The sequence below is a fragment of the Lactuca virosa genome, chromosome 5, assembly GCF_052849685.1.
Source record: "Lactuca virosa cultivar CGN04683 chromosome 5, Lactuca_virosa_CGN04683_v6, whole genome shotgun sequence".
In the NCBI taxonomy this organism is placed as follows: Eukaryota; Viridiplantae; Streptophyta; class Magnoliopsida; order Asterales; family Asteraceae; genus Lactuca; species Lactuca virosa.
Window position 1 is genome coordinate 145,363,393 of NC_136430.1, and position 13,918 is coordinate 145,377,310.

Sequence of the window (13,918 nt, forward strand, 5' to 3'; positions counted from 1 at the left end):
TAAAGAAGGGGGGTAAAGAAACCCTAGATTCATGAGATCTACTTTATACACGAAAATAAGCATGGATTCATACCTCAAACAACAACCTTTGATGAAGTGATAGAAGATTTGAGCTCCTCAACCAGCCTAGCTTGACCCCCCCCTTTCTTCCTTGCAAGAATGCTCTAAGGTGAAGAAATTAGCTTCTACTCTCTCTCTCTCTATGCTCTCTGGTTCGAATGGTGTCTCTCAGGGTATGAGTGGCCGCAAATGAAGGCCATAAGGACCATTAAATAGGGCACATGCCCAAAGATTTAGGGTTTCTGTCCATAGCTCGGACTCGTCGAGTCCATTCATTAATCTGAGTCATCAGTCGCGATCATACTCGACGAGTTTAGGCGTCAACTCGTCGAGTCCCTCTTCTTAACTCAAAACAAATACTTAAATTATGATGCGTGGAAATCCGGATGTTACGATTCTCCCCCACTAGAATCAAACTTCGCCCTCGAAGTCTTACTCTGCAAACAACTCTGGATGCTGTTCCCGCATCTTCGTCTCCGGCTCCCAAGTCAGATCGGACCCTCTACGATGTTGCCAATGGACCTGAACCAGAGGCACCTCCTTATTCCTAAGAACCTTGATCTTTCGATCCAAGATCACGATCGGCCTCTCAATGTAATTCAGGCTCGCATCCACCTGAGTATCCTCTAGCGGCACTACTGCCGTCTCGACGGCTAACACTTCCTCAACTGGGATACGTGGAAGGTATCATGAATCTGGCTCAACTCCGCAGGTAGCTCCAAACGGTATGCTACCTTACCCACTCTCGCGGTTACCCTTAACGGACCAATGTATCGGGGCCCCAGCTTGCCCCTCTTCCTGAATCGGATCACTCCTTTCTAAGGAGATACCTTCAGGAGTACGAAATCTCCAACCTGGAACTCGAGCTCGGATCGCCGCCTGTCCGCATAACTCTTCTGGCGGCTCTGGGATGTCATCAACCTCTGGTTGACCTGTTGTATCTGCTCAGTCATCTTAAGCACTATCTCAGTGCTAACCATCACTCGCTGCCCTACCTCTCCCCAACAGATGGGAGTTCGACACCTCCTCCCATATAAAAGCTCAAAGGGAGGCATACCTATTCTCGAATAGTGGTTGTTGTTGTAAGGAAACTAAGCCAAAGGTAGGTATGTGTCCCAACTTCCCTCGAAGTCCATAACACATGCTCGAAGCATGTCCTCGAGCGTCTGTATCGTCCACTCACTCTGCCATCCATCTGTGGGTGGTAAGCAGTACTGAAGTGCAATCTCGTACCCAACTCCTCATGGAACTTCTTCCAGAACCTGGAAGTGAAACGTACATCTCGGTCTGACAGAATCGAGATCGGCACTCCATGCCGTGACACCACCTCCCTCACATATATCTCTGCCAGCCTCTCTACAGAAGAGCTCTCACTGATAGCAAGGAAGTGAGCGCTCTTCGTCAGCCGATCCACAATCACCCAAATTGCATCAACACCTCTCGCGGTCCTCGGAAATTTGGTGATGAAATCTATATAAATATGTTCCCACTTCCACTGGGGAACCTCTAATGGCTGCAATTTTCCATGCGGACGTTGGTGCTCGGCCTTAACCCGGCGACAGGTCAAGCACCTCTCTACTACCCATGCAACATCCCTCTTCATACAGGGCCACCAGTAGTCTCTCTTCAGGTCCATATACATCTTTGTGGCCCCGGGATGGATTGAGAATCTCGATCTATGCGCCTCCTCCATCAGAGTGCTACGTGCCCCGCCCGTATACGGCACCCAAATCCGACCATGAAAGGTCATAAGCCCTCGGCTATCCGTCACAAACTCGGATACCTGTCCAATCATCCGCTCTCTTTTGCGGTTCTCCGGTCTCATAGCCTCTGCCTGGGCCTCTCGAATGGTATCCAACACCGGAGTCATCACCGTCATCCTCATACATATATCTCGAATCTGGGCACTCTCCGCCCTGCGGCTCAGAGCATCGGCTACCATGTTAGCCTTGCCCGGGTGGTACAGGATCTCACAGTCGTAATCCTTTACCACATCCAACCATTTCCTCTAGCGCATATTCAGGTTGGGCTGATCCATTAGATACTTCAAACTCTTATGGTCCGTGTATATGGTACACCGAACCCCATACAAATAATGGCGCCATATCTTAAGGGTGAACACCACTGCCCCCAACTCCAAATCGTGGGTGGGATACCTCGTCTCATGAGGCTTCAGCTGCCTCGATGCATATGCTATCATGTGCCTTCTTTGCATAAGCACCACACCCAACCCCGATATAGACGCATCACAATACACCACGAAATCCTCCATTCCCTCCGGAAGGGCTAACACCGGGGCTTCGCATAATCTCTGGCGAAGAGTCTCAAACGAGGTATGTGATGGGTTTTTGAGCATTCTAACACTCCTAAGTGTACATGCAACCCTAGAAAACCTTGGATCTACGTTTGTCTCAAATACATGCAAAATACTTTTTCCAAGGTTCATAATCCTATCTAGCATACATGGGGAACTTTAAAAATCAAATATGGCTAGAATTACATACCTTGTAGTTGATTTGATTCCTTGAAAACCTTGAGAGTCTAGCACCCCAAGTGTGATGCCTCAAATGTTTCACACAACACCAAATGCTCTTGGAATAAACTTTGAGAGAATGTAGAACACTTCTAATTCGGCTTGCCCTCTTGTCTCACTAGTGTAGCCGATTTTGGTTGCTCTAAGTATGCTTATATAGTGTGTTGCTATAGGGTTACACCATGTAAACCCTAATGTGACATGGCTCTTCATTTCCATAACCCATGGGTTTGTAACTCCCATGGAGCATCCTATGGACCTTAGCCCAACTAGATAATCCATGGAGCATTTAGCCCACTATACAAGTATGGATGATTTACACAATCAACCCATATATTTAATTAGTCTCCTTTTGATCACTTAATTAATTCTAGATTAATTCTTGATCAATACTAATTAAATAATACTATTAATATACTAGAACTTATAACATATTAATAAACCACAAGTGTTATTTCTCTCATTTAGTCTATCTAAATGCATGATGCCATGCAACCCAAATGGACCATGCCGGGTCGGGTCAAGTACATACCAGAAATAGTTATGGACTTAGACACCTTATCCAACAGTCTCCCATTTGGATAAGTCTAATAACTATAACTGCAAGTATGACTTCAGGAACCGATCAGCAATCGTAGCTTTTTCCAAGGTCTCTCGGAACTGAGAAGATGATGTTACGCCATTTAAGATAAGTGATCATATAATCCTCTGTTCTAGATATCAGCCGGACAAATACATGGATCAATGTCTTGCTTATTGTCCAGCAGTTTGTTTCTCGATTTCCAATTTGTTTGACATAGAACTTAGTTGAACACATCAATTTAGTTCTGACCGGGCCCGATATATAGGTCAAAACAAAATCATCGAGGGGCCCAGATATCGCTTCTAATCCAAGAAGGAACAGATAAACTTCGACTCATATGCTTGTTCTACTACTTGTTAAATCACACATAAACGAACGTTTTAAACTTCGACTCCAATGTATAACCAACTCATAGACAACAAGACATATCTCTAGGTTTGAAGACTTATATGATATTACCGTCTCGCGATCACTCGAGATAAAATCCATGAAGTGATACCAGCGAGCGTGGGTTGAATCCAATACTCATAACTTATGAGCACTCATGAGTGTTGAGGCCATGTCCAACATCTTAGACCTCTACAACCAACTCATGACAGTCTTAATTCATATCTACTTCCAACATATGACCGACTGTGGATAATTTGAATAATATGTAAAACACAACATAAATATCTGGAAGTCAAAACATGCAAAAGAAGTAATAGTAAACGATTGACAAAAGATAGCAACACTTTACTCATAAATAAACACAATTTTTATTCATCATCAAATGTCAGTTACACTTTACAAATTTCAAAAATTATCTAACTACTAAAACTAATATCATCCTTCAGCCCTATGCTCCTTGCATGCTAGAGATGATTAACCCTACCCAGTCCCTTCGTGAGGGGATCTGTTGGGTTCTCATCCGATGATACCCTCTTTGCCACGAGGAGTCCTTCTTCTATTCGATGTCTGATGAAATGGTATTTTCTGTCAATGTGTCTGGATCTCCCATGATCCCTTGGTTCATTCGCTAAGGCAACTGCACTTTCACTATCACAAAAAATCTCTATAGGCTCCTTTATAGCTGGTACAACTCCAAGGTCTCCAATGAAGTTCTTTAGCTATATCGCCTCCTTTGCTGCCTCGCTTGCCGCTATATACTCCGATTCGCAAGTTGAATCATCCACTGTCTCATGCTCGAAACTTTTCCAAGAAATTGATCCTCCGTTTAAGGTAAAGACCCAGCCCGACTGAGAGTGTAAATTATCCCTATCAGTCTGGAAGCTAGCATCACTATACCCTACAACTCTCAAGTCATCACTCCCACCAAGGGTAAGGACCCAGTCCTTAGTCCTCTGCAGGTACTTGAGGATGTTCTTTACCGCCGTACAGTGAGCCTTACCAGGGTTCCCCTGATACCTGCTAACCTAGCTCAAAGCAAAGGCTACATCAGGACGAGTACACGTCATAGCATACATGATCGATACTATCGCGGAAGCATAAGGTATTCGACTCATTTCTGCTATCTCAACCTCTATACTCGGACTCTGAGTCTTACTCAGTTTGGCATTACTCTGGATAGGTAACTCTCCTTTCTTGGAATCCTGCATGCTGAACCTCTTCAGCACCTTATCCAAGTAGGTACTTTGACTAAGTCCAATTAGTCTTTTACTCCGGTCTCTCAGAATCCTTATCCCTAGAATATAGGCAGCTTCTCCTAGGTCTTTCATTGCAAAACACTTCCCAAGCCAAGACTTAACTTCTTGCGGAGTTGGGATATCATTCCCTATGAGTTGTATGTCATCCACATACAGTACCAAAAAGCTAACTATACTCCCACTAGCCTTGACATATACACAAGATTCATCTTCACTCCTCGAAAAGCCAAACTCTTTGACTTTCTCATCGAAACAAAGATTCCATCTGCGAGGTGCTTGTTTTAATCCATAGATGGATTTCTCAAGCTTACACACTCTATTAGGGTACTTTGTACTGACAAAACCCTCTGGCTGACACTTGTAAACATCCTCAGCCAACTTTCCATTAAGAAAAGCGGTTTTGACATGTATTTGCCATATTTCATAATCATGAAATGCAGTAATGCCTAACAATACCCTAATAGACTTAATCTTGGCTACTGGTGAAAAGGTCTCATCATAATCAACTCCTGGAGTTTGAGAAAAGCCCTTTGCAACCAGTCGCGCCTTATAAGTGTGTACATTACCATCCATGTCGGTCTTCTTCTTGAAGATCCATTTGCACCCAACTGTCTTGTGACATGGTACATTGTCAACCAAGTCCCAAACCTGATTGTCATACATGGACTGTATCTCGCTGTCCATTGCCTCTTTCCATTTAGCAAACTCGGGGCCTGCCATGGCTTCCGCATAGAAGTTAGGTTCATCCAGACTTACCAGTGTCTCATCACTAATAAGTGTCTCACCTTCCGCAGTAATATGGAAACCATAGTAGTGCTCAGGTGCATTCCTAACCCTTGTGGAACGCCTCAGAGGTACAGACTTGTCAATTGGATCAACAGAAGTTTCCTCCTCAAGTTGATTGCTTGGGTTTGAGGTTCCTTCACCACTTGAATCTTGAATTTCCTCAAGGTCAATTTGCCTCCCACTGTTTCCTTGGCTTATGAACTCTCTCTCTCGAAAGACACCCCTCCTTTCTACAAAGACCACATTCTCACTGGGTCTGTAGAAGAGGTAACCAAAGGATTTTTGTGGGTAGCCGATGAAAATACACCTCTCACTTCGAGGTTCGAGCTTGTTGTGAGTCTCGCGTCTCACGAAAGCTTCGCAACCCCAAATCTTGATGTAGACTAGACTAGGAACTTTTCCAGTCCACATCTCGTGAGGTGTTTTGGCAACCTTCTTTGTAGGGACCAGATTAAGGATATGGGCGACAGTCTGTAAGGCATACCCCCAGAATGAGATTGGTAGCGAAGCTCGACTCATCATGGAACGAACCATGTCCAACAAGGTTCGATTACGCCTCTCAGCTACACCATTCAACTATGGTGTCATGGGAGGTGTCAATTGTGAGACAATCCCACATTCCCTAAGATAGTCGAGGAACTCTGTACTAAGATACTCACCACCTCGATCGGATCGAAGCATCTTAATGTTCCTTCCCAATTAATTCTCTACTTCTTGTTTAAACTCTTTAAACCTATCGAAAGTCTCTGACTTATGCTTGATTAAATAGACATATACATATCTACTATAATCATCTGTAAAAGTCACATAATAACGATTAGCATCCCTTGTGGCAGTTTTGAAGGGTCCACACACATCTGTGTGTACTAGATCCAACAAACCTTCACCCCTAGCACAAGAACCTGTGAAGGGTGACTTTGTCATTTTTCCAAGTAAGCATGATTCACAACTATCATCTGACTTTAGGTCAAATGACTCCAAGACTCCATCCTTTTGGAGTTGGCCTATGTGTTTCTTGCTTACATGTCCAAGACGACAATGCCATAATGATGCTTTATCCAAGTTATTATCATTAGAAGAATCAATAGACAACACATTATTTCCTAAATTATCTACAACAGACACAACTTCATACACACCATCACAAGGTAATGCTTTAAAATAAAACACATTATTAAAGAAAGCATTTATTCCACCAACTTCATTATCAAAAGAAAAGGTAAGCCCTTGTTTGTACAAAGCATGAAAGGAAATAACATTTCTTGCCATTTCCCCATGATCAAGTTTATCTTTCCATGCTCCACATTTTCACTTCTTCTTAGTCCCTGCAAATCAGAACAAATATGAATACCACAGCCGGTATCAAGGACCCAAGAGTTAGAATAGGGTGAGTTATTAGATAATATAGTGTAAATACCTGCATGGTTGGGTTTCACTTTCCCATCCTTCAAATCTTGCTGGTACTTTGGACAATTCCGCTTCCAGTGCGCCTTTTCATGGCAATAGAAGCATTCAACCGCTTTTGGATCAGAAGAAGGAGTGACGAAACCTTTCTTGGTTCCGCTTGAAGAGGAGCCATCAAGGTTCTTACCCTTGGTACCCTTCGAAGGGTTCTTCCTCTTCTTCCCTCTATCTTTCCCGATTGCCAGGACAGGTGCGGAGTTTGGAGTAGGAGTAGGAGTGGTAACAACCGACTTACCTTTAAGACCTGATTCTGCGGTCTTTAGGAGTCCTTGAAGTTTGCTGAGGGTGACTTCTTCCTTGTTCATGTGGTATGTCATGCGGAATTGATCATAACACGATGGTAAGGAGTGCAAAATGATATCTATTGCTAACTCCTCGGGAAAGTTCACATTAAGTTTCAGCAAGCGGTCCACATACCTTTGCATTTTCTGCATGTGGCCCGTGATGGGTTCACCATCCTTCATCCTGGTTGTTATCATGGAGGAGATGATTTCATATTGCTCTTGACGAGCACTCTGATGGTAGCGGTCCATCAAATGCTGGTGCATCTCAAAAGGATAGTAGTCCTCATAGGACTTTTGGAGCTCGGCCGTCATAGTGGCCATCATGATGCATGCCACTTTGGTAGCATCTCTTTCATGTGCCTCATATTCAGCAAGCTCCTCAGGAGTAGCAGTTGGCTCGGGTACCTTAAGCTCCTTGTCGAGAACATATTCTTTGTTCTCATACCAAGTGACCATCCTGATGTTCCTGATCCAATCTGTAAAGTTGGTTCCATCAAAGATGACTCTCCCACAAAGGTTCATGAGAGAGAAAGAGCGGGTAGGGTTTGAGCCAGAAGCAGCATTGTTGGAAGACATCTGAAAAGAAGAAAAGACAAGTTTAGTTTAGATATAAAGATAGTCCTTAATAAAACACCCAAATGTAATATTAAGGCTAGGATCCAATCACAATATATTATAACTTAGAAGAGGGATGCCGTAATCTAAGCTAAAACATATTTGAAAGGTAGGTGAATGACGATTCACCAATTTCCACCATGAAAACGAAATATATAACTTATTAGGTTTTATTTGGTTTTTTAGAAACTCCTAGATTCTTTTGAGATTCATTGAACTTTTCAATGGCATGTTTCAATCTCGAGTGTACCCTTCATGTTTTGTGACTGGGATACCGAAGATCACAAAACAAGGTGTGAAGTAACCATGCAAATCACTTGGTACCCTTAATGTTTTTCACTTAATCAATGTGTCGGTTAACCACACGCGCTCCACCGACCTATGAAAAATCTTAAGTCACCCTTTGCCTACCTTGTTAAGTCCAAGTTAGTGTGTCGGTTAACCACACACGCTCCACTAACGACTTAATCAAAGTGCAAAGTGTAATTTCATGGGTTAGCACCTTATTCACATTTTCCTAAAGTAACTAAGATTGGGAATTTATAAAACATTTAGTTACTTTATAATAATCATTATACTTTTAATGAGAATTTTAAGTCATTGTCCTACCCATTCGGCTAACGACCCACGACCAGTCAAGGAAGCGATGGGTGAGAGTGGACACCCATTAAGCTGCCATTTTATAGGCAACAACCTTATACCCCCCCCCCCCCTTATAAACCGGCTTCGTGAATGAGGCCTACTAACGGTAAAATGACTTGATCTTATATATATATATATATATATATATATATATATATATATATATATTATTAACTTATAATATTATAAAGTATAAGGGTTGAATTTTAACTTTTAAAATTCTAGGGGTTGGAACTAAAGTTTATTAAGATGACTTTACATGTTCCAAAACTTGAGGGCAAGTTTTGTAACTTTACAAAACCTTTCAATTCATAACTTATGAGTTATTTAAAATGAAGACTCTTCATTTTTTATAACTTATGTGTTATTTTAATGGAATTAATACCAAGAGACTTTTGGTTATCCATAACTTGAGCACAAGTTATGGACTCCATTAAAACACATAAAGATCAGGAATTCAGCATTAAACAAGTAATTCCTATGATCTATCAAGAACTCATAAGAACATGAATAATCATATCAAAATTTCAAGAACATATGAACACATATAATCATGTAATTTTGATATTAGCCATTGTAAATGGATTAGAACAATCATTACACCATCCAAAACAAGTTTTAAAACACCAAAACAGTTTAGGGTAATGTTTCTAGTCCATTTCCAGCAGCAAAACTCGAAAAACTGCACTCAGGGGCTCCTACTCGTCGAGTGCAAGAACCTACTCGACTAGTAGGATGATTTTGGTCATGGACTCGGCGAGTTCATGCTTCAGAATGCATAAAAACGAGTTTTTTTCACAATTTTGCATCAAGTAACAAACAAACAAGCCTAGGCTCTGATACTACTGATGGGTTTTGAGCATTCTAACACTCCTAAGTGTACATGCAACCCTAGAAAACCTTGGATCTATGTTTGTCTAAAATACATGCAAAATACTTTTTCCAAGGTTCTTAATCCTATCTAGCATACATGGGGAACTTTAATAATAAAAGATGGCTAGAAATACATACATTGTTGTTGTTTTGATTCCTTGAAAACCTTGAGAGCCTAGCACCCCAAGTGTGATGCCTCAAATGTTTCACACAACACCAAATGCTCTTGAAATAAACTTTGATAGAATGTAGAACACTTCTAATTCGGCTTGCCCTCTTGTCTCACTAGTGAGCCGATTTTGGTTGCTCTAAGTATGCTTATATAGTGTGTTGCATTAGGGTTACACCATGTAAACCCTAATGTGACATGACTCTTCATTTCCATGACTCATGGGTTTGTAACTCCCGTGGAGCATCCATGGAGCATCCTATAGACCTTAGCCCAACTAGATAATCCATGGAGCATTTAGCCCACTATACAAGTATGGATGATTTACACAATCAACCCATATATTTAATTAGTCTCCATTTGATCACTTAATTAATTGTAGATTAATTCTTGATCAATACTAATTAAATAATACTATTAATATACTAGAACTTATAATATATTAATAAATCACAAGTGTTATTTCTCTCATTTAGTCTATCTAAATGCATGATGCCATGCAACCCAAATGGACCATGCCGGGTCAGGTCAAGTGCATACCAGAAATAGTTATGGACTTAGACACCTTATCCAACAGTCAGCTGCTCGGGACCCCAAATAAAAGCAACGCCCTTCCGGGTCAATCTGGTGAGGGGAACGACAATCTTGGAGAAATCTCTGATAAATCTCCGGTAGTAGCCGACCAACCCCAGAAAACTCCTGATCTCGGTAGGGGATCTCGGCACCACCCAACTCATCACAACCTCAATCTTGGCCGGATCGACCAATATCCCATTCTGATTAACGAGATGTCCCAAGAACTAGACCTCTCGTAACCAGAAATCACACTTGGAGAATTTTGCATAAAGCCTCTCCGATCTCAGCACTCCAAGGATATCCCTCAGGTGCTCCTCATGCTGCTCTTTGGATCTCGAATACACTAGAATATCGTCGATGAACACAATCACCGATCGATCCAACATCGGCCTGCATACTCGGTTCATGAGGTCCATGAACGTCGCTGGTGCATTGGTGAGCCCAAAAGGCATCACCACGAACTCGTAATGCCCATAACGAGTCCTAAACGCCGTCTTCTGGATATCCTCATCGCGTACCCTCATCTGGTGATATCCAGACCTCAAATCTATCTTGGAAAACCAAGACGCACCCTGCAACTGATCGAACAGATCTTCGATCCTCGGTAATGGATAACGGTTCTTGAACGTTAACTTGTTCAACTCCCGGTAATCAATGCACATCCGGTGTGAACCATCCTTTTTCTTGACAAAAAGGATCGGCGCTCCCCACGACGAGCTACTCGGTCGGATGAATCCCTTCCCCAACAGAAGTCGGCCTCTCTGCGGTAACTAGTGTATCCATCACATAGGCTACAAACCCTCTACAACCCTGCTATAGACTCTGTCTCGCTCTGGCAGTCGAGCAAAATGCTGACCCAGATCGGGTACCCTCGCCATACACCATAAGCACTCCCCCACTAGGGTCTCGTATGGTCACCAACTGACGCTCGCAGTTGATAACAACTCCGAATCGGCTCAACCAGTCCATGACCACGATGACACTGACATCCCCCATCGCAATCGGTACCAAATCTATCTGGAACTCAACACCAAAAATCTCGAGTATACATCCTCGAATCACATCAGTAGCATAAACTGTTCGCTCATCAGCTAGAGAAACTGGCAGAGATCGACTCAACGCCTCTCGTCGGATACTGATGTGCTGACTAAATGCTAATGACACGAAAGATCGACTCGCACCCGAGCCAAACAACACCAAAGCAGGTACAGAACTCACAAGAAAAGTACCTATGCATACCATCCTATAAGCACAAAATCTCAAACTTAGTATAAGTAAATAAAAGAATACATACCAGCCACGACATCGGGCGCTGCGCGGACCTCCTCCGCTGTCAACTGAAAGGCTCTCCCGCGAGCCTTGGGTGCCTCGGCCTTCGCTGGTCGGGCCTCGGTAGCTCTAGCAGCAGGTGCAGATCCCTGTGCTGATCCCTGAAGTAGTTGTGGGCACTCGGCCTTCCGATGGCCAGTCTGGTTGCAGTGAAAGCAAACTGCAAACCCCTTGGGGCAATCCCTCGCGAAATGCCTCTCCTTGCCACACTTGTAGCACACCCCTGCTCTGCACACTCCCTCATGGCTCTTGCCGCACTTCCCGTAAGTACGGCCCCTCGGACCTCCAGATCTCGAGTCAGCGGGCTTTGCCAGCTTGGCTACCAGATGGGACTGTGTCGGCCGCCTATCCCTCCTCTGAGACTCGGCCTCCTCCCTGGCCTGAGTCTCTAGCTTAATCTCCCTCTTCCGGGCATTTGCCTGGAGCTCGGCAAATGTCCGGTGCTTCGAGTTCGCTACAAACTCACGAATGTCTCTCCTCAGTATGATCATATATCGGCTCATACGTGCCTGCTCAGTGGACACGTGCTCAAGGCAGAACAACGCCCTCTCATGAAACATCCGTGTGATCATAGTCACGGACTCCGTCCCCTGCTTGAGGGACAAGAACTCCTGAGCCAACCGTTCCCTCTCCACTGGGGGAACGTACTCATCTCGAAACATGGCGGTGAACTTCTCCCAAGTCACCGCGGTAAGCTCTGCTGTGGTGAAATCAGCCATCACAAACTTCCACCAATCCTTCGCCCCCAAGCGAAGCTGGTTCAACGTGAACCGTACTCTCAGATGCTCCGGACAAGAACAAGTGTAGAAGCATCCCTCAATGTCAGAGATCCATCTCATCTCGGCTATAGGATCCTGAGTCCCATCAAACTCTGGTGGTTTCGTGTTGCTGAACTCTCGGTACAGCAATGAGTCACCTCCCTGTGGCCTCGCGGCGGCGACAGCTGCAGTGGCTGCAGCAGCAGCCGCCTCAGTAACAGCAGCATATCTCTCGTCAAACGTCTCAATCAGCGTGGTCTTGATAGAGCCAAACATCGCCGGAATGGCCTCCCGGATCGCCGCGGCCACCTCATCATGAACCATCCGACGAATCTCCTTGTCGCTAACGCCGCTGCCCTCTGGTGTGTGGCGTGTCCCAACCATGATGTCTCTGAAACACAACACAAAGAAATCAGAGACTCGCTCGAGCATACTCGCACTCGCTACTCAACCCTACTTGTTCCTTAGTACCCTAAGGACTCTTACTTGGACTGCTCACTGATCCGGTGTTTCCAGTAGTATGGGCCCTATACTACCTTCCACACCGCATTAGTATTTACCCCAACTCCTCCTCCTAGGATCCCAGATCACAAGTACACTATATCTCGCTGAACACATGCTACCCTCTAGTAGACCACTCATAAGCTCCTCGCTGCTATCTACTCACTCTCGAAGTAACTCATAGCAGCCGTAATCTCCTAGGCTAAGACATCACAAATCAGGCCACCCTAGTCCTAGATATGAATACCTAGCCTACTCTAGCATGCATAGCATATCACATATTATCTCATAACACATAATGTAAGGGTATTTTGGGAAATCACCGTTCGGGCGCTGGCTGATCGTACACACTGCTCCGTTCTGCTTTCCTCAAAAATCTTTTACTCTTTTTATAAAAATTGTTTCTCTTATGAAAAATCTTCTCAAATCCTCAGTTTGAGTTCAGATACGCCCGAAGGTGCATCCGAATCCCTCAAACCAAGGCTCTGATATCAACTTGTAACGACGTAAATTTTCAAACAATTTTTCATTTTTCAAACATAACATATCTCATATAAATCATCTCAAAACTCAAGTGTATCAAATGTTTTCACAGTAAAACATATCCCAAAATCTCAAATACAAAATCCTCTATCAGTGTGTACAAATCATGTCGGCGCCTTCCCGTGATCCTCGCTAGTACCTGAAACACATATCACATAACACGGTAAGCATAAATGCTTAGTGAGTTCCCTAAAATACCACATACAGCACATAAGCCACTCGAGGCTATAACTCGGTATGACCCTCCGGTCAATGTGTCTCAGCGGGACCCTCCAGTCCTGTAGCTCGTTGGACCCTCCAGTCCGGTCTAGCTCGTTGGACCCTCCAGTCTGGTCTAAATCGTTGGACCCTCCGGTCCGGTCTACTCGAGGACCCTCTAGCCTCGTAAGTCGTTGGACCCTCCGGTCCGGTCTATATAACCCATAGCATACATATATCACAATGCACATAATCTCAAACATACACATAACATATAAGACCCTCCGGTCTGCACATAGATACCGCTCTAGGTAATGTATGGTGAGAATACTCACCTCGTATGATGTCTAGTAAACTC